The sequence below is a fragment of the Topomyia yanbarensis genome, chromosome 3 (genome assembly GCF_030247195.1).
Source record: "Topomyia yanbarensis strain Yona2022 chromosome 3, ASM3024719v1, whole genome shotgun sequence".
NCBI classification, from domain to species: Eukaryota; Metazoa; Arthropoda; class Insecta; order Diptera; family Culicidae; genus Topomyia; species Topomyia yanbarensis.
In genome coordinates, this window is record NC_080672.1 from 33,980,367 (window position 1) to 34,006,109 (window position 25,743).

General features: G+C 38.1%; 1 protein-coding gene across 30 annotated transcripts in view; it reads right to left on the minus strand.

The window, feature by feature from the left end:
- The window catches only part of LOC131691502 (ryanodine receptor), a 120,067-nt gene extending 94,324 nt beyond the window's left edge, over nt 1–25,743 (minus strand). For 19 of the 30 annotated variants that reach the window (XM_058977975.1, XM_058977971.1, XM_058977980.1 and 16 more), the window contains exon 1: nt 24,624–24,923. The gene's annotated coding sequence lies outside the window, so the exon portion shown is untranslated. The other 11 variants (XM_058977981.1, XM_058977957.1, XM_058977982.1 and 8 more) reach the window with 7 other exon arrangements.

The following is a 25,743-nucleotide window of genomic DNA, read 5'->3' on the forward strand; positions in this document are numbered from 1 at the left end:
TTCCATCTTCATGATAAGGAAAACATGCTCAAGAAAGGATTTACTCGAATTCAGTCTTGTTCGTCTGCTAGAGCCCATCAAACCAATGTTCATATTTGGCTGATAAAATCGGGGTTTCAATGCATTATAATAGATATTCAGCATTCGAAGAAGTTTCTTGTAAACGGGTGTAGAACGAATTTGTTTTTACTTACTTGAAGTCAGCGGCGTAGCCAGAAATTCGGTTTGGTGGGGGTTTGGTGAAAATCGATCATACTGTCCAAACGGCATAATTCCGAAACCGTAATTTTTGAAGTTTTAAAATTATGCAGAATTTATTTTTCAGAAAATAGTAACAGAGTTCGTGTCTTTAACGAATTTGTTGAGACTTTATTGTAGTCATGAATATTAACCTGAGAAAATTCACCATAAATACTTCTACTACCATCAAAATTATTTTATCAGATGATGCGCTGTTTAACGTTTGTAAAACTCATCGAAGATACTAAACCTCCGAAATTGGCGGTTTCAAAATGATGCTATCTTGACCTTAAATTACTGTTTTTAAACATTTGACCTATACATATAATTGGTCATACAACAAAAATCAAAAGCTCATAAAAATCGATCAGAACCTGCTAGAATCGAATGGAAATCGTCATTTTTCATAAATTTCTCTCTACATTCGGAAAGTGTTATCCTCGATATTAATCATATTACGTTTTCGTCTCAACTCGACGCATTTCCAAAATAAAAACCTGTTTTAATCCACCTAGTGGTGCAATTGTGCTTGTCTCATTTGTAAAGACTACGATTCCATGGCTGGTTATGTTCAATACAATGGTGGAAATGAATATTACATGTTCAGTACGATTTGCACATACATACAATGGATCGACAGCAACGATCTTGAGATACTATGTGATACTGAAACATCGCTTGAAACCAGCGGCGGATCATGGAGAAAGATCCGGAGGTCCAGGTCCTGCCGAAAATTTTCAACTTGTTAAGAAATTTTAAACTAGTTACAATTTTAAAGTAGCAACCCCTCACTGCATACTTCTTCCGGGCCAGTATTATTGACGATTTTAGAGTGATTGCATAACCTTTCTATATGAGAAAGGCAAAAATGTACCAAAGTCCAAAAAAGTCAATTTTTGTCAAACATTATTTTTTTCGAGTTTACATCAAATCTCAATGTTTCATGCATTTTAAAGTCATTTGGCATCAAAAATACAAATTTGATCTTGAAAATTTTTCATTTCAGTTTATATGGCAATTTTCTGTGTGATTGCACTCTTCAACTCATAACTCCAGAATCGGAAGTCCAATCAATAAAAAATTCAATTGCAGCCGATGGGAAGATTGTACCTTTAATTTGAGACTAACTTTGTGCAAATCGGTCCTGCCATCTCTGATTAACAGAGGTCACATTTTTTCCACATACACACATACACACACATACACACACAGACATTTTCCGATCTCGACGAACTGAGTCGATTGGCATATGACACACGGCCCTCCCGGTCGGGATTAGATTGACGAATTTTAGAGTGAATGAGAAAGCCAAAAACATTTTTAGCAAATGTTGAAAGTTATGCATTTTTTTGGTGAGCAGTTCTATGTTTCATAGGCATTAAATCAATTTTAACTTCGCTTTCTATTAAATAAAGACCCTACATCTCTACAAAAGCGAGCTCAATTTGAAAAGAAATCTAAGGATTATGATGGATTACAGAACTCTGGAATTTTCTATTGGAATGTTTTCAGGCAGGAATTTGATATTGATGCTATTAGTCAACTGTGAAATCAAGACCAATAGATCAGTTACATACCCATTCCGACAATTTATCAAAAGTCCTCATGATGTTTACAACAACAGGTTATCAATGTACGGATCAGATAATTAGTATTGTAATATTGAATTAAATCAGTCAGCATCAATAAATTTTAAACTTCAATCCAATTTTTTTTGTGTTGTGGGGGGGGGGGGTTGTATGGTGTTAAACCCCAAAACCTTCTCTTGGCTACGCCGTTGCTTGGAGTTATTTACTTCGCTTTCATTTTCCGATAGGTTTCAGATCGATCCGATGGTTATAAGTTAGAAAAATTGCAGTCAGAAGGTTCGTACAAATGAACATTTTTGCACTGATAAGTTATCAAGTTCCTTCCAGACAACTTGGAAGTGTTCGGTGATTATTTCTAGCGGTTGTAGATAGAAAAATGAAATACAAAATTCGTTTTATCGAAATATTGTTTGGCTTATTTAAATGGATTATTACTATATTGAACAATAAATAGGCGACAAAGAGTAACCCACAAACAACAAGCCATAACTTTTAAAGTATTCAAAATAGATATTTGAATTCTTCAGTAAAGTTATTCGCAAAAGTAAGAGCTACAAAGCTTCTGAAGACATCATTTCGATATAATCACTTCCAAGAAAATTTGTGAAAATATCTCACTCATAGGGTGATTAATCAGCAAAAGCACAATACCAAAAGAAAGGGCATATTGCCTCCATTATATTCGCCGAAGATACTATTGACCTAAAATAAGCCGTTTTGGCGTTAATAATAGATTACATGTTTTTGGTCATATTTCTGGCAATGGGAAATGATAAAAATCTTTCGTCCGCATTTAATGTTAAATATCTCTTTTGATAATAGTCCGATTTCAAAAATCTATAGCTTGTTCGAAAGATATTCGTTAAAGCTGTCTAAAAACATATAAATTGTTAATCTATATTGTCAATTTCGGCAGATAATTCAAAAAAACTGCAAAAAACGCCATTTTTACGCATTCAAACATTCATATCTTGGAAACTAAACATCAGAATCAAAAACAAATTAATAGCGTTCATACTGTTTTTTAGTTCTTTCATTTAAAATTGGTTTGGATAAGATCGGTTCAGCCATTGCTGAGAAACACGAATGAGAATTTGTCCGTTACATACACACACACACAGACACACACACACACACACACACACACACACACACACACAGACATTGTCCCAAATCGTCGAGCTGAGTCGAATGGTATATAAGACTCGGCCCTCCGGGCCTCGGAAAAAATCTTGAAAGTTTGAGCGAATTCTATACATTTCTTTTATAAGAAATGTAAAAAAAATATTGGAATTTCCCTTTTACAAAATCAAATCAGAGTTAATTAATAGAAACCTGATCCCGTCATTCTCGAATGACACCCGAGGTTACGTTAGTTGCCAATGTCTTTTTAATTAGTCAACATCGTTTTTGTATCCATTTTGTTCCGGCTAATTGCCCGGCCAATCGCCCTAATGGACTGTGATGGTGACAATCCCAGTCGCGAAGGTTGCAGCAATGATGATTTTGATGAGGTGAATTATTTTTAGTCGTAATTTTCTCCATAATTCCAATTGCTTGCTTGGCTCGACACGTGGCTGGGATTGGATACCGTCCAAGTTAATTTTAATAGTAAAAAGTTGTCGTAGTAGGGTATACACTTAATCTGCCAGCACTGATGAAAAAATCCGTACACCTTTCAGCAACGAACCCTAGTCGTTCTCCACGCTCAGGTACGCGATTTGCATGGTGTACGGAATACTTCATCAACATTAGCTTAGATATAGCCAATAAGTATAGAGTACTACTTCGAGGGCATGGTCTGGTATGCAGTGAACTATGCTATTGTAAGAAAATATTTCACTGTATCAACGGTCGTTTTTGCTGTGCTATGCTATGCGGTTCTGTGTTTCCCTTGTAGCCTACCCCCAAGTCAGTATCACCGAATCATGAGAGGAGGCAACCCTAGTGCCTCTTGTTGATAAAATGTATATCCTATTCATCTCAAATACCACGTTATTAATGATGAAATATGAATCAAATACAACTGATTCATAACCCCGCCAAGCACTATTTTTAGGTTTTGCACAATGACGGTAGTTAACTAGGATGCACATTCTTTCATTCACTAGTTGTCAGTGTCGAAAAGTATTATTCTTTCTGACCGCTCGAAACGGATTCTCATCTTCTCAGATCTTGTCGGTTTTTCACATAATTGACTATTTTTAGCACAATAAATCTCCGAACGAGACAGCCGGTTGGGTTGACCGGCGAGTGAATCGGAACTCAGCAGTTTTGGGGGTGCCATAACAGGAAGAGATGAAAAAGTATGTATTTTTGTAGCAAATGTGGGGAAGTGTGGCTTTTGCGGTAGCGAGATGTGACCGAACTATCCCGGCACAAAAACGATTTCAACGGTTCATTCGGTAGAGAAAAGAGAGATGACAATGCGAACAGTTTTTGAAAATCATTGCCAACTGGGAAAAGCGGACTATGAGATAATAATGAAGATATTAATAAACAGAACTGCTTGTGTTATTGAGAAATTTTAGTGAATGGGGTTCACAATTTAGAAGAGCCTTTTCTCGTAACCACATTGTTGAAACTGGCGGGTGTGCTTGCCAAAAAAATATAATATATTGACGATTCATGGTTTATGTGGTAGTCTTTTAAAAAAAAGTTTTCCGTGTTTTTTGAGGTTCATAGTGCTATTGGGCCCAGAAAAAAAACTTATGTTATTCGTAGCATCATTAACAACACCGCCAGTAAATCATGGTACAGAACTAGAAAAAAAATATATTTTTTTAGGTGTATATATATTAAACAATGATTCTTTACGGTTTTTTTCGAGTGTTAGAAAAAAAACTTGGAAACGATACTAAATATAACAAAAGAAAAGGAAAGAACTCAAAATTGGGTCAGCCCACTGATTGATTGATGGTAATAATTGTAACTTTGTGCAAATTTTATGAACTCATGGCTGATGTGCACTGAATTATTCCGATTACTAATATTGTTTTCTTCAAAAGTAACCGAAAAGCGCGAATAGAAGTTTTACGATCACTAGTTATTTATGCGGGCAGATACTGAATGATGCTGCGTTGTGCAACTTTTTCCCAGCTATAACAGAATGTTATAGAAAGTTTTTACGCCACCTTGCCGGAATACGTAAAGGTATGGTGGCTCCACGAAGGAGACATAGCTTGCCAAGGAACTATTTCTATTTAGGCAATATTGTAAACCGGAGTGACTTTGATCACTTTGCGAAGTAATTATTGCATATTTTTAGACGCAAAACATTTTTCCAAGTTAAATATTGTTAAACCATGTACTAATGTATGAAGAACAATATTGGATGGTTTTATCTGGAATTGTTCGCTTGCTACTTGCTCAAAAAATGGTTTCAACTTGAAGTCGGTTTTCATATTACGGGGTAACGTTGATAACCTATATGTCCATTGTCCACTAGGGCATCGTAAAATTATTATTTTTTTGAATTCTCAAAGGCCCCCTATCATATTGTGACAAATGTCAAAGTAAGCTCAGATGCCAAATTTCACATCATTTGGACAATTCTAGACTCCCGCCCACTTCGCTTGAAATTTTTGAAATTAGTGCTATGGGGAAATGTGGAGGAAAAATATATTAAATGCTATAACTTTTGAAGTAGCAATCAAAAAATTACAATTTGTACCTATTTTTAAAGGAAATAACCTTAGTATTGGATTGAAGATATTCCTGTTCCTAGAAAAACACGGGAAATTGGAGTATTAGGTCATTTTGGCCCAAAGAACCCCTATTTTTTAAAACATTTCTGCTCCGCGGTGCGAACTATACACAATTTCTAGTGTAAAAAAATCGGAATCGAACGGAACCTTTTGGACCTTTGTCCGAATACGAGAAGTTGGGATTATAGGGCCTTTTGTCATTTATATTAAATTTTATCATTTTCTCGTGCATATATCTCCATTATTCTTCATTCAATTTTAATAAATTATACCTTGTTGAACATGGAAAATTCTTAGGAATACAACAAAAATAAGTCCGTTTGCGTTAAAATTCAAGAAAATTAAATTTTTTGACATTACCTCTACAAACCACAATTTTTTCATTAAATATCCTAATACCTCAACTTCACCCATTTTTCCAGGTATGAAACTTTTCTCATGTAATTCCTTAACGCATTTTTCACTATAAGTAGTAAATTAAATAAGAATTTTGTTGTTAAATGGAGTTAATATGTGCGATTTAATGATAAAAATGTGAAATCGAGACTATATGTCAGATAATTTGATGTTTCTGAATTTTACCGGTAACGAATCTATTTTTATTTTGTTTCTAAGGATTTTCTAAGTTCAACAAGGTACAATTTATGAAAATTAAATGAAGAATAATAGAGATATATGTATGAGAAAATGATAAAATTAAATATGAATGACGAAAAGCCCTATAACCCCAACATCTCGTATTTTGACAAAGGTCAAAAAGGTTTCGTTTGATTTCTGAGATTCTTTCACATTAGAAAAACTGCAAAATATATATGGTGTGCACCACGGAGCAGAAAATTAAAAAAAAAGGGATTTTGGGGTCAAAATGACCCACTACCCCACTCCGTATTTTTATAGAAACAGAAATATCTCCATTCCAATACTAAGGTTATTTCCTTTAAAAAAAGGTATAAATTGTAATTTTCTGATTGTTACTTCAAAAGTTATAGCATTTAATATATTTTTCCTCCATATTTTCCCATAGCACCAATTTCAAAAATATCAAGAGGGAGTCTAGAATTGTCCAAATGATGTTAAATTTGGCATCTGAGCTTACTTTGACATTTTTCACAATATGAGAGGGGGGCCTTTGAGAATTAAAAACAATTTTTTTGCAATGCCCTAATATCCACCCACATCAAGTTCTTGATATAAATGTTTTTCATTTAACTGTTCGTTTAAATAAATCCTGAGGAAATAGGTACTCATTTTAAAATTGGTGTCAAGCAATTGTGTGAAGCAATTGAATATATTACTGTATCGATTTTCTTGGCTATTTTCGGAAAATTTGAGACTAAGAGAAACGATACCAATGAAATTGAGAGACGGATAGGTATTCTAGAGAGAATCAGTTATAAACTTAAGTTTATAACTTATAAATTTTTCGAAAATAGCCAACAAAATCGATTCAGTAGAACCTTGCGGCAATTGAAATATAGTAACAATTCAATAAGCTGAAAAATTCAAGTTACTAAAATTCGTATTATTCGAGTCTAATTGAAATAAAAGTATCTGAAAACATTTTCAACTGCTTAATTAGTTTTATTTCTGTGGTTTCTCAATTAACAACGAGTTTAATGCTTTTTTAACATGTTGGAGTATTGAATATAAAAAAAAAATATTGCAAATTGAAGCTTGAAATTGTTTAAAACATGGCAAACTTGTTCCTCAATAATTTGTTTTTATAATTAGTACTCTTTTAAAAATAAATTTAATGTATCCGGATCTGAAGAAAAATAAGAAGTCGCTTGAAATTCATTATGTTTGCCAAAGTTTAAGATTTATTTGTTGTAACAACAAATACTTCAGGAATTGTTAGCAAAATAAGCTGAGGTAAAATTTCGTTTCACGATAGTTTTGCACACAAAAATCGGACAATATTCTCAAACTGTATAACAAATTGGTATTTTATTAATTTAGAGTAGTCATTTAAAATATAGATGATTCGGTAGAAGCCTGATTCAAAATAAGCAAACAATAAAAAAAATTGAGTGTCACCCCAGTGCACGGTACCTGAATTGATTCTTTCTACGCCCGAAAAATTATTCGGTAGGCGAGGGAAGGAGCTTACAAATTAATTGCTCGATGCATTTGTCGACCGCTAATTGAGCCATCAAATTAATTGTCTTCCTAGTAGTTCTATCGTCGGTTTTGTACGAAGAAGCTTAACCCAAAATTTATCATTTTGTAAACTTGTGTGAACAATGGCGGAAAGCAGCGTAAATTTTCATCAAAATTTTTTTAAAGGAAATGCCTTAGAAATGCTAGCAATAAGCTTGCTTGTTTTTATGGCAGTTTATAAATTGCCTAAAAAATACAATAGATGGTATTAGAGGCACCATTCAAAATATCCTAATTTTCGAATGGCAATCGAGCCGAGGTTTTAAATATGGAAAAAGTTTGAAAATTTTTACTGTTTTCAAAATATTTTCTAACACTTACTTTGAACATTCGTAGATTTCAAGATGTACCTTTATTGCACGATAACGCCGATATGTTATAAATGCAGTTTCATGACCCTTGCTAGCCTTCTGCTATTATCGTAGAACTTTAAACTCAAGTTTTCATAGGTAAAAGTTACTTGATGATATATTGCAGCGAAAAAAATTCAACCTCAAGTTACCTTGCCGTAATATTCAATGAAACTCTTGTAAAACGGTCAGAGCAAAGAAGGATAATCATATTGTCAGACACCGCACGTAACATCCATTGTACCACAAGGATAAATGAAGCTCACATCTTAGTTTGCTGTGTTAATTGATATTCCTTTCACGAAGTGCCGATAAATTGAAAAAAAAAACGGGTCGACGGATCATAAGCGAAATAAAAAAAGTTGGACGAGGTCACTTCAGAATGTGTTGATTGATTTTTCTAGTTCCAGTAGATTGTTGATAATGTGGGAAAGATTCAAGGTATACTCGGTGATAAGCTGGGTTTGGCTTGAAGCAATTATCGTATAATAGTATGTTCAATATACTTACCTGCGTTAAGCCAGAGAGGACCAAGTGTCAACAGTTTTTTCGGCATTTAATTAGCAAGGGACTGGAAGGTGAAGTATATTCTTCAATATTTAGAGCCATAGTACTCAAGGAAGAGCAAGGTGTTGAAGGGAGAAAGTTTAGAAAAGCGTGGAAGGATCATATATGCAAGCTTAGAGCTCACCGGCGACTTAACCTTTTGTCTGCTACCGTAGGAGTCAAGTTACTTTACGCTTGTCCGGACATGCCGTAGACTCAGGTGATTCGCAATTCTAATGCCAAAAGACCCTGACTCCTACGGTAGCAGACAAAAGGTTAAGTCGCCGGTGAGCTCTAAGCTTGCATATATGATCCTTCCACGCTTTTCTAAACTTTCTCCCTTCAACACCTTGCTCTCCCTTGAGTACTATGGCTCTAAATATTGAAAAATATACTTCACCTTCCAGTCCCTTGCTAATTAAATGCCGAAAAAACTGTTGACAAATTGACTCAATAGGTCGTTAACAAAAATGGTTAACAAAAAAATGGTAAAAATAGACCAAGTGCCATTTTGAAATACAAGGCCAAAACATGCAGCTATATATTTTTGAGAACTCAACTAATAATCGAAAGCAAATAAGTATACTTTCATTTCTGTTGCTAATGTCAAATCAATAATTTGAATCGCAATCAATTGTAACTCGAGGAAGTCACATTGGACCTTACAATTTCCATTTCAATGATGCGCATATTTTCTCTTGTTATTCCACAAGTTGACCACCATTCGTAAGGTGACTCTCAAGCCGATAAGACGTGCAGTGTGACGCTGTGAATAATAGTGTGAAGCCCAATAATCCGCGTTCCAGGTTATCTTGTGCGTTCTCAGCCTCTTCGAGGCTTTAGCGTATTTTGTGTGTACGTGTTGACTGTTATTCGATCAGCAGAGCAGTGGCAGCGTTTCGTTTCTCGTGGGCTGTCTTGATACCGTTATACAACATAAGCACCGCTATTGTATAACATTCCCCATTCTTGTCTCACTTGCCATTTTCAGCCGTGTGCTATCCGGTGGGCTGTAATCTCTCGAAGTATTGCATCGAAGAATTGACCCACTGAGTTTCTGTTCCTATGTCGTAAGGTGACGAAAAACAGATGTGACTGGAGGTTGATAAGGTTTCGTGATCTTTTTGTGAACTGGGATCTGCTGACTCACGGAGTTAGTTGTTTTAAAGACCCAATTTTTGGCCAGTGAAGATATTGGACTGCAAACGTTGGCATTCAGCATCAGTCGCAGCTAGCTATCTCCTCTTTAACAAAGTTCGTCTACCTGTTCAACTTTTTGTTGCGGGTCATGAACTGCATTGAATTCAAACAACTGGGATGCACAACCTATAATTGTAGCAATAAGATTCGTTCTTGGAAGTACAGTAGGGATCATGTGGATGATTCCCATGGAAGGGATGTTGAAAATTGTTTCTACTGTGGGGCAAATTCACATGATCTCCCGACATGTTGCACGTACAAATAGTACGAGGAGTAACTTAAGTGTTTCCTTCAGAGACGCTCTAAGCAATCATTTGCAGAAATGCTAAAAATAGCGGCGCCACCGGTATCTACGAATATCTATACGAACTTGTCTACTAACGAAAAGGCCTGTGATGAGTCCCAGGAGGGGACATCTTCTGCTGCACCTAGGAGCAATAGAAAAAGTAGGAGCATTTCCTCCCCTAAGCTTTGTTGTAAAGGCCAGCAGGTATCCCTACACGGTCCTCCAAAAATAACAACTCGACGAAGTACTGATGCAAAACCGAAGCAAGTAACTCCTGGCCTCAAAAACCTAAACTCAGAAAAAGAGTTCCCGGCATTTCTTGGAACATCAAAAACACCAATATCTCAACCAATACGTGTCCAATATCTTAACCAGAAAATGAAACCAGCGCTGGATTAATGAAATTCTACGATATTGTGGACCGTATTTTCACTGCTCTCCCCTCGTTACCAGACATTAAAGTTGTCACTTGCCGAACTTTGCATTGTTTCCACCTACATTCCCTCTTAAGTCTCAGGTAACCACCAACGGCTTTGCGATATTGCGAAACTCCTCCCCGCATCGATGCTAGTTTTAGAATATTTTAGCTGCCACGATACAGTATGGGGTTGCCTTTAGGACGATAATCGATCTACCTCACTCCATACGCTTTGCGACAACTTGAGTAGGACCATTTTGAACACGGGTGAAATGACACGGATTCCTGCTCATCCAGCGCGTCCGAGCGTCTTCGACTTGTCCTTCTGCTTTACATCGCTACGGTTAGATTTCATGTGAAAGGTGGTCTCTGATCCCCACGGAAGCGACCATCTGCCAATCATAATTACTAGTGCTAACGGTTTAGGGCCCTCGAATACAATCAATGTTTTGTATAACCTCACGCGAAATACTGATTAGAAGAGCTACGCGTCCGTGATATCCGGCAAACTCGAGTTTCTCGGGCTCATGGCTGGCTTGATTCTCGATACCGCGATTCAAGCTCAGATTAAACGCGTACCAGGCGCGAACGGTCTCCCAACCCATGGTGGGGGCAAAGAGCGCTCAGACGTGTACGCGGAGAAGGGCGCCGCGTATAAGACCTTCCGGAACGACAGGTTGCCCGCTAGTTATCGACAGTATGCGACGTTAGACACGCAAATAAAGAATTTAGTGAAAGCCAACAAACATAGCTATTGGCATCGGTTCGTTTAGGGATCAACGAGAAAAATGCACGATGAGCACTCTTTGGGGTACGGCCCGGCTTATGCAAAACCGAAACAGTGCTAACGAGAGCGTGCCAAGAAGATTTGTCCGGATTCCGCTCCGACACAGAGCATCTACTGCGCCGCGTCCCTTCGCGATAACACTAACAAAATATTTTTTTCGATGGTGAAGTTCTAACTTGGTCTCTTAACATGTAACAATAAAGCACTAGGACCAAACACAATCAATTCCAACTTGTTGAAAAATCTGCCAGACTCTACCAAGAGACGCTTGTTGAGTTTATTCAATAAGTTTTCATCCTCCGACTACAACTCGTATCGACCAATTGCAGTGCTGTCCTGTATCTGGAAGTCCTCCAGCAGTTCTTGGGGGTATTCTTTTCGTCAGTGTACCTAAAATTGTCTCAATGCATTCGCAGTCAAGTGTCATTTGCCTTTTTCGGAAATAATATACGTGTCAAATTAATTCAACTCAAGAAAGTCAAAAATTATTGCGGTGGTTTATCCTGGGCGCACTGCATGCTGTTGCACGAGATCTTTCTCGGGAGTGAATCGTTATTTCTATTATTCACTTTACCGTCCGCTGCTTGTTGGTAGTTAAGTATCTCCTCTCCCTTGTCGCTAGAGAAGTTGTGGTTTTCTTTGTTGATTGTTTTTTATGCTTCTTATGTTTCTGGGTGACCTTGGTGTATGTTGGTTTAGGGTTATCGAGAACTATTGTTTGACCGGCTGTCTTTGGTTGAGCAGTAGAAGGCTATTTGTTGGTGTGGTTTGTAGTAGATCCAGTTTTAGCGCATGGTTTACCGCAGTGTACCGTTTTGTAATAGAACTGACACGTGGGTGTCTGCCCACGAATAAGAATATATTGCCTCGATCAGCACGTTCCCCAAGCTATTCGGAGATTTTCGCCTTGCTATGTCGTCTCATCACTTTTCTGGTGGAAATTGAAAGGGAAATGACAGAACAAGATAAGGAAATGAAAAATGACAACACAATTCGATCACAACACAATACAGTAAACAGCCTAGTATACATGCACGAGACATTTCACGTGGTTTTTTCATGCCATTTTTGTTGAAAGCTACGAAGACCGGGTTAAACAGCTCTCCTACATAGAAGTTTCTTTTATGAACTTGTTCTTGTTCCAAAGCTATTGGCGATTTGCGGCAAAGCCAAAATTAGTCATGCGACACCTATGATTCAGCTCATGAACTGGCAAAGTGATACAGTTTGCTTTTTTTCACCCGTAAGTGAATCGTAGCTCACAACAAAATCTTCATTATCTTCTCGGAAAAAGCTTACCACTGCCAAAATATGAATGAAACGAGTAAGAAATTTAGTTTTATTTGCAATTATTCTGAAATTACAGCCATTTGCAACTATTTCACTCATATATTTCTTCGAAATGTAATCGGGGTATTATTGTGGTTATGAAAAATCGTTCCATAAATAAAGTTTCAACTCGAAACCGAGACCCAATCAGTACCAATGTCGAACTCCTTCATATTTTGAACTACGTAGGAGATTCAGTGAAGACTATCGGAGAGAAGGATCGGCTGTGCATGATACAAAGCTGACACTTTCCTATTAGCCGGATATATTCTTTCCTCGCCTGATCTGGAGAGTTTCATGAATTTACACCATCTCATGAAGGTTTAGCTTAACTTAGGAGGAACGGGAAATGTTGTTGCGGCGGCTACGGTGCTCAACAAATTACATTTCGAAACAGCGCGCATATAGCTCTGCGAATAATGTTAGAAACCACTATGTTTTACACTCTTTTCGCAAGATGTTTACTCATCATCTTATAAAATGATGGTTTTCCTTCATTTTCATAAACAATTATCAACAAATTGATCGGTAATTTGGTGTTTAAAAGTCATTTTTTACCAATGTTTACATAAAATATATGCACTATGACAGAACAGAATAAAATCAGCAACACTTTCCTTCCAGCGCTATCTGCGAGCGGTTTCAAAGTAGAATCGCCAATAGAACACAAGACCATCATTGGAATTTTACAATTTGTGAAGGATCAAAAATTCACTGCGTCTGAGATCTCTTAAAGGACGACTCAGACGATACATCAGTTTCCGTCAACGTCAACGGAACGTCACCGTTCCGTCAGGATAAGTTACATGCAGTTAAATGGAGGCATTTACACACAACCTCAACGGCACGGAACGTTTTGATGTACGGCACGTGTGAACGGGCGCAAAAGAAACGTATTTAACTTATCCTAATGGAACGGTGACGTTCTGTTGACGTTGACGGAAGCTGATGTATCGTCTGAATCGCGCTTAACACAGCAGCCACGACACTCCGTACGAGGCAAGCCTCTTTTTTATTTTTTTTATTTATAGAAAACTTAACCTTAAGGTCATTTGCCTCTTCGGGTTAGAAAAATCTCTTATAAAAATTTCTAACCGTATGTGCGGGGTCGGGACTAGAACCTAGGTGCGCAGCGTTCAAGGCAATCGATTTACCAACTACACTGCGCCCACACCCAGGCAAACATCTTATAGTCCAGCTAGCCATTCAATTTTCGGCATTATCCGTTCTCGAAGTTGGTGCGCGGTGCCAAATCATGTAGGCAAATTACATATCATATCCTTGTCCATATATACGGGGATTTTGGTTTTATCGGTACCGTATTTCTAGTATGATGTAGTTGGATGTGGGACACTACCGTAAAATCAAGCTCTATTTATACCTTAAACAACTGTTCCACCTAGCGCACTGTAGGTCTTATTCGTGTCTGCGTAAAGATAATGACAGTATTCTCCTTTAGTGAGCGTTGTTTTGTTCATCTCACACACCGTAGGGGCGACGAGGTTTTTCTGTTACTGGTTTATATAAGTAACGAAGCGACACTGCTAAAATTTGCTCGTTTGCTTTACTGTGAGCGAGCGGTGTGTTTTTAACGTCTGGTATGTGCGAGATCAGGGATAGACAGATTTCATGCTTATCCCAACTAATTCTAGTTTCAATTACAATAATTTTAAGATGCTTACAAAATGCAGTCTTAAATTTGCCATATCCACAAATTGCTTGCCACATCAGCAATATCTTGGTCAATTACGACTATTTTTTCTGAGCATGGACTTAGGCTTGAAAGATCATTGAAGTCGGCCTTGATGTGAGTTTCGTTATCCTTCGCAATGCATTACGATTCAATGAGAAACTGTGTGCAAAATCTTCGGAACCGGTTTGTTGCGCTGATAATTCGACACCTTGACTGTTCCAGCGACATTTTTGTGTCCAATTAGCGCTTGAATTCCTTGAATATGTTTTGTTGAATCACCATTTATCTGGATCAAATTGTTACTTTTCATTATTTCAGAAATATGTCAGATCTAATGAAATGATCGATTAAACAAAATCTAGCTATGGGCCTGCTGCTGGCGCTAAAGCTGCTACCTTATTCTCGATTTTACTCTACTAGCCGTAAACCATTCAACCCACCAAGCAACAGTAACTCCCAACAGGTGTGTTGCCTCGTTAAAGTTTTCGCTTTTTACTGCCACTTCACCAGCTGGCGTGCAGTTTCGATCCCAGCATGTGTCAATGTATGTGTGTGTGCTTGCCTGTGTTGGTTCTACCCAGAGTCCTTGGTTCTTGGTTCACTCGTACGACACGACACCCCAATGCGGTTTACCGTTTCATTATGAATCCGTATGCGGTATTTTCCTGACTGGCTGGCGGTTGTTGCATGGCTTGGGGGTTTCCATATTCCCAGGGAAATACAGTGACACCTAGAGTTGTAGCTGGCTTCCTTGTCGGAGAAAGGTGTTGAATATGTATTGTCGTCAACTTGTGGTAAAAAGCAAACCGGAGAATGATTACTTTTTAGAAGGGGGCGTAGAGATGTTGGTGCATGTTTTGGGGAAATGTTTTAATAAAGTTCATTATCGATATTTGGAATAGACTAATTACTGTTTGAAACAAATTTCTATAGCTTCAATACGAGTGAATCAAATTAATCACCAATTTTTTAAACATTTACGCAGCCAGTAGATACATGAACTACGTAAACTAGAAATTTATCAAACTACACGCCTGGTAGTAGATATGCTTCATGTTCGTCGTTTAAGCTCTATGCTATTCATTATGGTAATTATATTCAGACGGCGTACCATTAGTGCTTTGCAGCGTTTACTTCATCCAGCCTGTTATCTCTCTCTTCAAAGGCCACTTTTTGTTTGCACTAGAAAAAGTAGCAGTCACTAAGATGGATTACAGTTGCTTTTTTAGTTCATGGCAATAAGTATGAACTAATGGCAGACATTATCTTTGAATAGGAGAAGTCTAGATCTCAACTGTGTATTTGATTTTCAATGAAACTGAAACTTACTGCCAAAAATTCACGCAATGTGTTTTATTGCGACTCTCCTGAACCCAGTTCCGCTGCTAAGAAAAACCATTACGTGAACGTAATCAATCATTTTTCACCAACCGAGCCTCCACGGGGCACTATTTTTCGTCGTGTCCATTAACGAATGCCGACAACGGTGAAATTGCTTCCTAACAGATTTAGCTAGTGCGTGATGTGCGAAGCTTCTCGCAATCCGACACAGCAAGCTGCACACGTGTGTACCGGGACATTCCTAATGGAACGCCCGTGTACTGTTGTAATGAATTTTTGATAACATTCAGCTGGTAGTACCGTGAATGCCTACAGTTGTGTTAGATTTCCGGACGCAGAAAGAAGGATATCGTGCAAAACCTAACACCGGCGTAATAATAATAAAAGCTTAACCTGCCATGCCCACCCATTTTGCTGAAACCCGATTGGTCGGTGATTTATTATGGTGAGACGTGAGACTGGTGTTTTTCCGGTATGTACCTAGTACTTTTTCGTGGCGGGTACAACGAAATTTATTCCAATTGCGATACCGGGCGAAAAAGGAAAATTTAAATTGTCGAGGGCGTTGTGAAGCAGGGCAGCATGGAACGGACTGTTGAATTAGGTTATCCGAAGCAGTTGTCGGTCAGAATATTTATGGTGTGTATAAATTGGCTGGAAACAGATCGTTTGAAATTTGATTAGGTTGCAAATTGGTTTAGTGGTAGGTCGTATTGTAGACTAATAACGCAATTATTTCATTGCGTGTTTTAGCACAATCTTTTGAAAATCTGTTTTTGTGTATTGAAATGCTGATATTGAATAATAGCTGAGCAAGCTGGAGAATATTTCGAGGAAATGTCGCTTCTCTTTAGTTTTAGTCGAAATACTTTATTTTACATTTAGGCATAATTTTGCAATGGTTAAGGTTTTTACTTAACCTAAATTTGTAGAAGGTTCATGTGCATAATGAAGGCCGAGCTCAATTTTGTCTTAAAATGAGATATTTTCATTAAAAAATTATCAAGAAAAATTTATAAAAGGGTGTCGACATTGTTTGAACGATTCCAACTCAGTTCACATTTGTCACCACACTGTTTAATGTACCAGGAATCAGGAATTCGAATATATGGGCTCAAACGGCACGTTTCTCAGATGTAATCGGGGATGTGTCGTCTCATCATATCCCTCGTCGGATGGAAATGAGAAGTAGGAGGGAGGTAGTAGAATTGGAAGGGTGGGAAAAATAACAGCACAAAACAAAAATAAACAACAGGAAAGTTAAACTCACAAGTAGTTCAACTTGCCTGCGAATAAGCCTAAAGCTCTTTACCACATTGGATAAGAAACTTTAGTATGTCTCTGAGTTTCAGTCGACCAAACATGGTTTCGTCTATATAAGGACGGCTGAAGACTCGAAATCTCAATTGCGCTACCGCTGGACAGCTGCATATCAGATGATAAAAGGTTCCGTAGTCGGATTCACAAAGATCAAATGAAAAAGACTCAGCGCGCTGAATAGTTGCCATGTGATAATTGAGTTTGCAGTGGCCGGTTAAAGCCCTGGTCAGCATGCCGCAGTGGAGCTTCGAAAAATGTAAGAGATTTTTCGAAACCACTGGGCATGGTTGTTCTAGAAACGCCTTTGTTTGGCGACACGTTTGTAGATTGCTCCAGTAATTGCGGTGCTCGGACGAAGCCCAGGACCGTATTTTTTCCCTTATCCAACTTGTCGAAATTGGCAGCGCGGGCTCAGGACCAACGAAGTCAATCGCTGAACCTGCCCTGGCCAATTCGTCAGCCCATTCATTTCCAGTAATACCGCAATGTCCGGGCACCCAGACAAGGTAGATAATGTTGACAATGCTTAGTTCTTCGATTTGGGTTCGGCACGCGATCACTAGCTTGGACCGGGATTTGTCTGAGCTAAGGCCCTTGATTGCAGCCTGACTATCGGAGCAGAAGTTTATAACTCTGCCGGACAAACTCAGTTGAAGGGCCGATTGCACCCCGCACATAATCGCAAAGATTTCTGCTTGGAATACAGTACAGTATCTACCTAGTGAGTGAGATTGTTCCAATCTCATTTCACGACAGTAGACACCAGCACCAGCACGTCCCTCCATCAGAGAACCGTCAGTGTAACAGACTACTTGCGTTTGTTGTTGTCTTTCCATAAAGCCAGACAACCACTCCTCTCGAGAGGAAATCTTCACATGAAATGTCCTGTAAGGAAAACGACCTGTGAGTGTAATATCGCTGGGAGCAATTATATCTTCACCCCATGTAACCATTTGTGACCACAGTCGTGTATGACTGGTAGCAAGATAAACAAGGTTACCGTTCCAAAGCCCAGTAACCTGCAATCTGTATGCACATGACAGTGCTTCTTGTTTGAGGTGTATGCGAAATGGTTTGATATTTAGAAAGGCATCAAGGGCAGCAGTCAGAGTTGTTGAAGACAACCGGAAATACTCCACTTCCGTATCTCTGCCTATTTTAGTGACGAGCAAAGAATGCGGTTATTAAGCATTGCGTTTATCCAACCCGAGATGGACACACTGGAAGGACACATTGTCAAAAGCACCTTCAATATCTAGAAATACACCTAAGCAAGATTGCTTTAGCGAGAAGTAAACAACATCGTGAATCAGAGTGATCGTGGATTTCCCACACTGATATGCATGTTGCATTTTGTGAAGTGGATATTCAACTAAACTAACGTTCCTGATGTGATGATCGATTATCCGTCCCAAAGCTTTCAGAAGAAAAGAACTTAAGCTGATAGGCCTAAAACTCTTGGCTTCTTCATAGCTTGAGCACCCCCCTTTGGGAATAAATCTAACAGTTATTTCTCGCCATGCTTTCGGGATATACCCGGTAGCAAGACTGGAAAGCAAAATCTTTTTCAAGACATGTTTAAGAATATCAAATCGCTTTTGCAGTAGCACGGGAAGTATTCCATCTTTTCCAAGCGATTTGTATGGAGCAAAGCTGTCAACTGCCCACTTGACCGATTCAGTGGTAACCAATGTGCGTGTTAACGCCGAGTCCGAATCACCAGAATGAGATCTTTGAACATTGTTCAGCTCCGGATCGATACAACCTGGAAAGTGTTCGTCGAAGAGACAATTAAGAAGGTTTTTAAGAGGTTCATCTGAAAATCTTGTTCCAGAGAATTTTATTTAATCTGCTAGCTTCTTTTAGACTAGAGACATAAGTTTTGCCAGCCAGTCCGCTCTGCAGATCTAAGATATTTCTTATATGCACTACGAGCTGACCTGAAAGCCCTGGAGTCTCATCACGCTGATGCCAATTCCAAGCTCTTCTCTTATCTTTCTTCATTCTTTCAAGCTCAGTTCTCCACCAAGGGGTTCTCGATTTAACAGCACGAAGTGGACAAGCTTCTTCATAAGATACTGCTATGAATGATTTTGTCGTATCCACGACGTCATCCAAGTCGTCTAGTTGACTAATTGTTGGAAAATATCCATGAAATTTAGTCGCCAAGTTTTCCAAAAAGAGATCCTAGTTTGTAAATTTAGGATTACCATATGTTATCACATTGAAAGCGACATCATAATGATCGAAACTACTTATTTATGATTGGATAGAGACGGTTCAGTTTCATTTGGAAACTGCGAATTTCCCAGCTCATGCAAAATTCTATCAGAGCAAAGCGTTATGTCTAACACCTCCTCTCTCCCAGACCTCGCAAAAGTTGTCAGTCACAGTCAGTCAGAATATGAAGATTTATACTACTTATGCACTTCATCAGTTCAGAGCGTCTCAGATTAATGTCTGAGCTGCCCCAAATTATGTGATGAGCATTTGCATCACTGCCGGCAATGAGAGAAAGCCTATTTCTGCTACCATATTGTACAACGCTTTTGAAATCATCAGAAGGGGATGACTCGTTTTGCGGTAGATATGCTGAACAATATATATATATATATATATATATATATATATATATATATATATATATATATATATATATACTTTTTGTCTTTTTGTCTTTTTGTCTATGTTACCGACAGTCAGTGTAACTGTGACTGCACAGATATCGCGAGTTGTGAGATACGCGTCAATAGCCTTATTTGCGATAATGTAAGTACGAGGCATTTCACGTGGGTTAGTCATGCCTGTATTGTTGTAAGCAATGATGGCAGTGTTGAGTAACTTTCCAATATAGAAGTTTCCTTTATGGAAGTACGGTTCTTGAACTAATGCTGTTGAAATGTAACTTCCTGCATAAGTCGAGTAAGATTCAATTTGCAAAAATTTGTGTCATTTTTCGAAAAAATAAAAATGTATGTTAAGATATTAATTTGTCATCCAGAATCTTCAAAACCATTTTGGATATTGATGGAGAAATTATCAGTAAAAAAGTTTTTCTGACAATGCTATAAATTTCATACTAATTGACAGACAAAACTGAATTCTTACCACAGAGTAAGATTCATAATTTCAAGCTCAGCTGATTCTAAACGTCAAATTTGCTCAGTATTGTAAAATCCTATCTAAAACAATCAAATGACAAAGAACTGACGCATCTGTATGCCCGCGCACATAGTTGAGATCGGCGGCGTAGTTAGCGATTCGAGTTTGTCGTGCGTACGGGGTACTGAAGTACGGGGTTGGCAGCTTCAAGTACTTCTTTACCCAGCGTGCGAAGTTTTTGAATGACAAAGGCTCGGTGTGGCAAGCGCAAGAGTATGTTCAATAATGATGGCCACGCCCATGCAGGTCAATTTTGATGGGAAAGGAATGTTAGTTCAACACTTGTGACTATTATGACCGAGGAATTCTCTGCATCATCCACAAGTGTCACAGATGATTAGTGTTAGTAGGTAGGGGAATGAATCAAGGATATATCTTGGAAGACATTGTGATTTAGCTAAGTGCTCACACGCTTTGTCTTTTCATTTTAGATCAAAGTTTTGAGGTCCGCGACCTCCAGTAGAAATATAAATGCCGAATAAGCAATTTAAGAATTATTTTTCGAAGGGGCGTTTCATAACAGGATAAAGCCGCGTGGAATATAATATAATCTATAGACAATATAATCTTAGCAATATGTACGAAAGTCGCTCGCGATCAATGCCTGATAATTCGAAACGAGTAATTTGAACTCCGAACAGCCGGTCATTGGGTGCATTGCTTCTTATTAACACTTCAATGATTAGTTCCAAAGTTTACCGTACAAAGCAAGCATACAACAAGTATAAAAGATATCCCAAATGAATATGTGAATTTTCACTGCGAAATGTTAATGACAAGTTGGCATCTCCACTCGCCCTATCAGACACGTTTCCATCATTGGGTTAAATGCTAAATTGCAAACGACACGGGTAATAAATATAATATGCACAACGACAAGGGCTTTTGATCCATCGGTGGTCCAGAAGAAGAATGGATGGGAGAAGAGCAATACTGGCAAAGACTGGCTACCATATGAGCGGTTCAAACTCAAAAGAGTGACCCAGAGTACTGCACTGGATGATTTTGATCAAAGGATCAGGAGTGTGATTTTACGAAACTTTAGTTTCCAAAGACCCTACATTTTCTGACTTCTGCAGTGTTCAAATGTTTACCACTGTTTAGAAAAGCAAAAGTAGTGCAAAGCTGGTGTCAGATCTTCATGAGACCTCAAGAAGTCTTTTGGAGGTATTCGTCAATGTATCGGTCGATGATTTAATAAAAGAAACTGACTTATTTTGACACATCTACAGATCGCTTGCCACAGAAAAAACTTTTTGTGTAATCCGACAGCTTCATCTTAGGCCAATTCAAAAAATTTCATACTTCAAATGTTACTTGTTTTTAAATACGGTATTTAAACCAAAGCTTTGGAAGTTGTACCTTGGCGTGGAAGAGCTGATATATTAATACATGCTGTCACCTGGTGTAGAATTAGACTTGTACGGCTATTGTACAACCGCTAGAAGAGGATCTAAAATTAGTGAGATTCAAGCCGATTCGCGTAATTCCCGTAGTCTAAAAACTAACCATAGCCTATTAAAAGGAGTCCTCGCGACATGCACTTCCGATTTTCATTTAGCTTTGTCTAAATATATAGCTTCTAGCAAATTGAACATTCTCTAGCTTTGGAGCAATGAGAAGAGATCTTTTTAAAAATCAAATATTCCCAACGATAAGTAGTCAAAATCAAGAACAAATTCACTCTATGTTTTATCCGCATAGTAAAGATTAAAATGTGTGGTGTTAGTCTTCTAAAATAGCGAAGTTTGGAAGGTACTGGCATAGATGCTAAGAAAGTCTGGTTAACCATATAAAAACCTTATTACTAAAAGTATTTCAAACATGATAAACAAAAGCGGGAAAGCAACCTTAAACCGCCGAACATGCAGATATTTTTTCGGGTCTATCATTTAATCGGAGGACAGTAAACGCGCCCTACTTCATCATTCCTTTTTTTGATCAAGGTACTCGTCATCCTCAAACAACGTCATGCAACTATGAAGGTCAGGTCATCTCATTTTAATTCCAAATTTGTATGCAAAAATGTAACAAACTTATGTGCCGTCCAGTGCAACTCTTAGATAAAAATTTTTGCCCAACAATGAATGCAAAAGGATCTGAGTTAATCCAAAAAGGTTAGTCCTAATTGACTGACGTGATGACTGTCCGATCGTGGCAATGAAGCGAACACATAAATGTATAAATCTATTTGAAATAAAAGACGGAATTATGACGGTTAATTATTTGGTTGCGATAGATTGGCCAATGATGGCAGGGAAGTGTCGTAATTGAAATGGCGTATAGTAATAATTCCTTCCTGTGCCTGAAATGAATTTGTGCACCTGTTAACAGAAACTGTCACCATATTTATCGTACCTTAAACTACTACCTAACTTGGCTCGAATTTTGAGCAATCTTGGAGCGACATGAGGAATAAGCGGTTCCTATTAGACACCTATTCACACCTATTATTTTTTTGTACTATCCTATTATACTTAGTAATAGGGACCCTTTAGTTAAAAAGTACCCTGAGGCCTTAAAACGGTCCTATCATCAACGAAAAATATTGCGAATCAATGCATTCATCCACATTTGGATATTGTCACGTGCAATTTATTTTGCTAGAAATAAAAAGAAAATCATGTAGTCGGATGTCTTGACTGTCTCAGATCAGAACAAAGAGCTTCTTACAAACGGACGTTTCGGCCTTCTGGTTAATGGCCTTTCTCAAGGGAAATAATAAAAATAATCTAAATAACCAGAAAAAAATATATTTTGACTTTTATATTCGCTTCGTTGGTTCGTTTGATAGATCACTAACTCAACGAAATGTTTTTACTCGGGCAGAACCATGACCTACGCTTCCGAAAGCGACAAAACTTGCTTGAGTATGAAACACCTCCGTTATCCTTCCAGTCCATTCAACTCATCCATGGAAGAAATAGAAAAAAATCTTTCTCGCATGGCGTGTTCCATTTTACAGTCTCTCGTTATAGTTATACGAAGGTATGCAATTGTATACAGTGAAGCGTAGTTTTTTCTAACCCGAAAAAGGTTGAAATTTCTACAATAAAAAATGCTTTATTTTTATATATTTTTTGTGAATTATGCCAATCGTCCATTATGCCTAGCGTCCATTATGCATAACGTACTTATGCCTAATGTACTTATGTCTAGCGTATTTATTCCTAACGTCGCGCACCCAGCCTTGGATTAAAAACTGAGAATAATATTGAAACGAACAATAATTCAAGTTATATGTAGCACACAATGATTACGCCAGCTACTTAATGATTATGAATAATAATATTACCAGGTTTAAGCTGACTTTCACTGAATTTTTGAAAGTGTTTAGAACTCTGCGAACATGAGATGGAAATATTTATGCAAATATTTTAACCTTTGTTTCGACTTTGAACTCGTGCTGATTGTTGTCTAAATTCTTTATACATGGTACTTTTTTGAAAATATTGACTCCAGCAATAAAGCTGAGATCGTCTCGATGTATAATGTTTTTAATTTCACGACAAAACAACTATTTCGCAAAACGAGAATTATGGGTCTAATACAATGACATTTGATGAATGCCAGGCTTTGGACTGAATAAACCGTCGAAAAGTCTTAAAGAAAATTTACCGCCAATATTCTGCAGATAAAATGTTTGGGTTTTATTAGAGTGAAATAACCCAAATTTGTTTTTGTGTTGCTCATTAATTGACAATGTTTTATTAGGAACTCACCTGCTTTATTGCCAAATATTGGTTCTATGTGTTTCGATCCATTCGAAAATGGCAAATCATCTATTTTCATATTGGTCTTCACAATTCCATTTCATCTAACAAGTACAACATTCGAATTCCAACGCTGAGTTACACTAGCTCAAACACTCAAATTTCGTAATTCACATTACATGATTCATCGCAGTCTCCGCTCGGCACCACCATGTATATTTTTAAGTTCGTTCAAACAATGTCTTTCAACACGTCCCCGAATTTTAATTGTTTGCCCGTTTCTTCCGTATTTCTAAGAAATAATCCGCCACACCTCAGATCGCTCATTTTCTCGGTCGCGCATAATCGCATCGGTAATAGCTAAAGAAGCTATTTTCTGGCAACCAGCTGGGTAAATTGTATAATATTTCGTACCATTTTATCGTTGCACATATTTCTCATTTGCCTTCATTGATGCACAACACTCATTCTTCTACTCGCTCGATCATCTTCTACTCGAATTCACACTCATACCAGAGCATCACGCGTTCACACGCAGCGATCGAAAGGTGCGCGCGTCGCAAATTTCCACTGTGTTTCGATCGGCACGGATCCGATCACACGCTCACTGCCGAACGAACTTTTTTCAGGATGAAAATTTACTGCCCTCGGGTATTTTCTTCTTTTTATGGTATTTGAAACGATTTTAGCTGATTTCCATCATTCAAACGGGTATTTTAACCTTCGAACCAAATCATTTTCACATCCTTATTCTGAAGCAATGGTTAGGAACCTATTATCACCTTTTTAGGTTATCTAACCCCGATTGCAATCCACTATTCTATCACTGAATCACAAACCACAATGCACCGATCATCCGCCTGTGTGATTTGTCTTCGCATGCTGAGTTTCGGCACACTTTTGCTCCAGACACTTCTCCAAACTGGATCTGCAAAAACCGTAATCCACGGCCCGGTTTTTGCAGAAACTTCCACGATGTTCACGACTGGTCCGACTGCGAGCAACTGGTGAGCGCTGGCACTGCCGAGACGATATTTTAAGATCCGAGCGACGGCAACGGCGCACTAAAATATCACTTAGCCACCCCGGGGAAAAATCAAATTATTTTCACTCACTGTGCGACTATTCTTTGCCGTCTTGATTTCGGGGGGCCGTTTTATCGGGTATTTTCCGGAACCAAAGGGACTGGTATTGAGTTTTCGAGTTACAAGCACAAATCCGTTACTGATGGGGAGAGAATCAGCCTTCCACGGAACTTACCGAAATAATGGACAAGAAGGTTTATTTTTTCTTCTATCACCTAAAAGGAAAAACCACACTGGGGAAAAACTGCAGCGCGAGAAAATCGTTCGTTTCGAAGTGGCGGTTTCGTTGGTTCTGTTGCCTGCAGCTAAAATTATACGGCACTCGAACCATCAGCGTGAGATGGTCAACGGTAGGAAAAACTCACCTCGTCGTTGTGGGGTGGTCATCGAAGATACATTTTTAATTTTTGAGTGATTATTAGATGAAAACTACTGGGAGGATTCAGTAAACCCTAGTTTCGTTACGATCAACAGGGTGTATGTGAGATTTGAAATAATCTCCTCTGAATCGGAAACAAAGCCGGTGTTTAAATTGTGTCGCTCGTAATGATTTTTCATGTTAAAAATAGTACGAACCGTGCGTATCAATGTCATAAATTTATTTGATTAATTCAATAAAACTGCTCGAGCCGTAAAATTAAAACCACATATTTTCCTATATTTGACCACCCTTACCAAAACACACATACACATACAGCTATATACAACTGCCGCATCAGAGCAACATTTCCGTTTTTATCGGTTTGTGTGGATACTGATGCAGACCGGATACACGTACGATTTTCTTTCTCAGGAATTGGGGGAAAACTGTTCACAA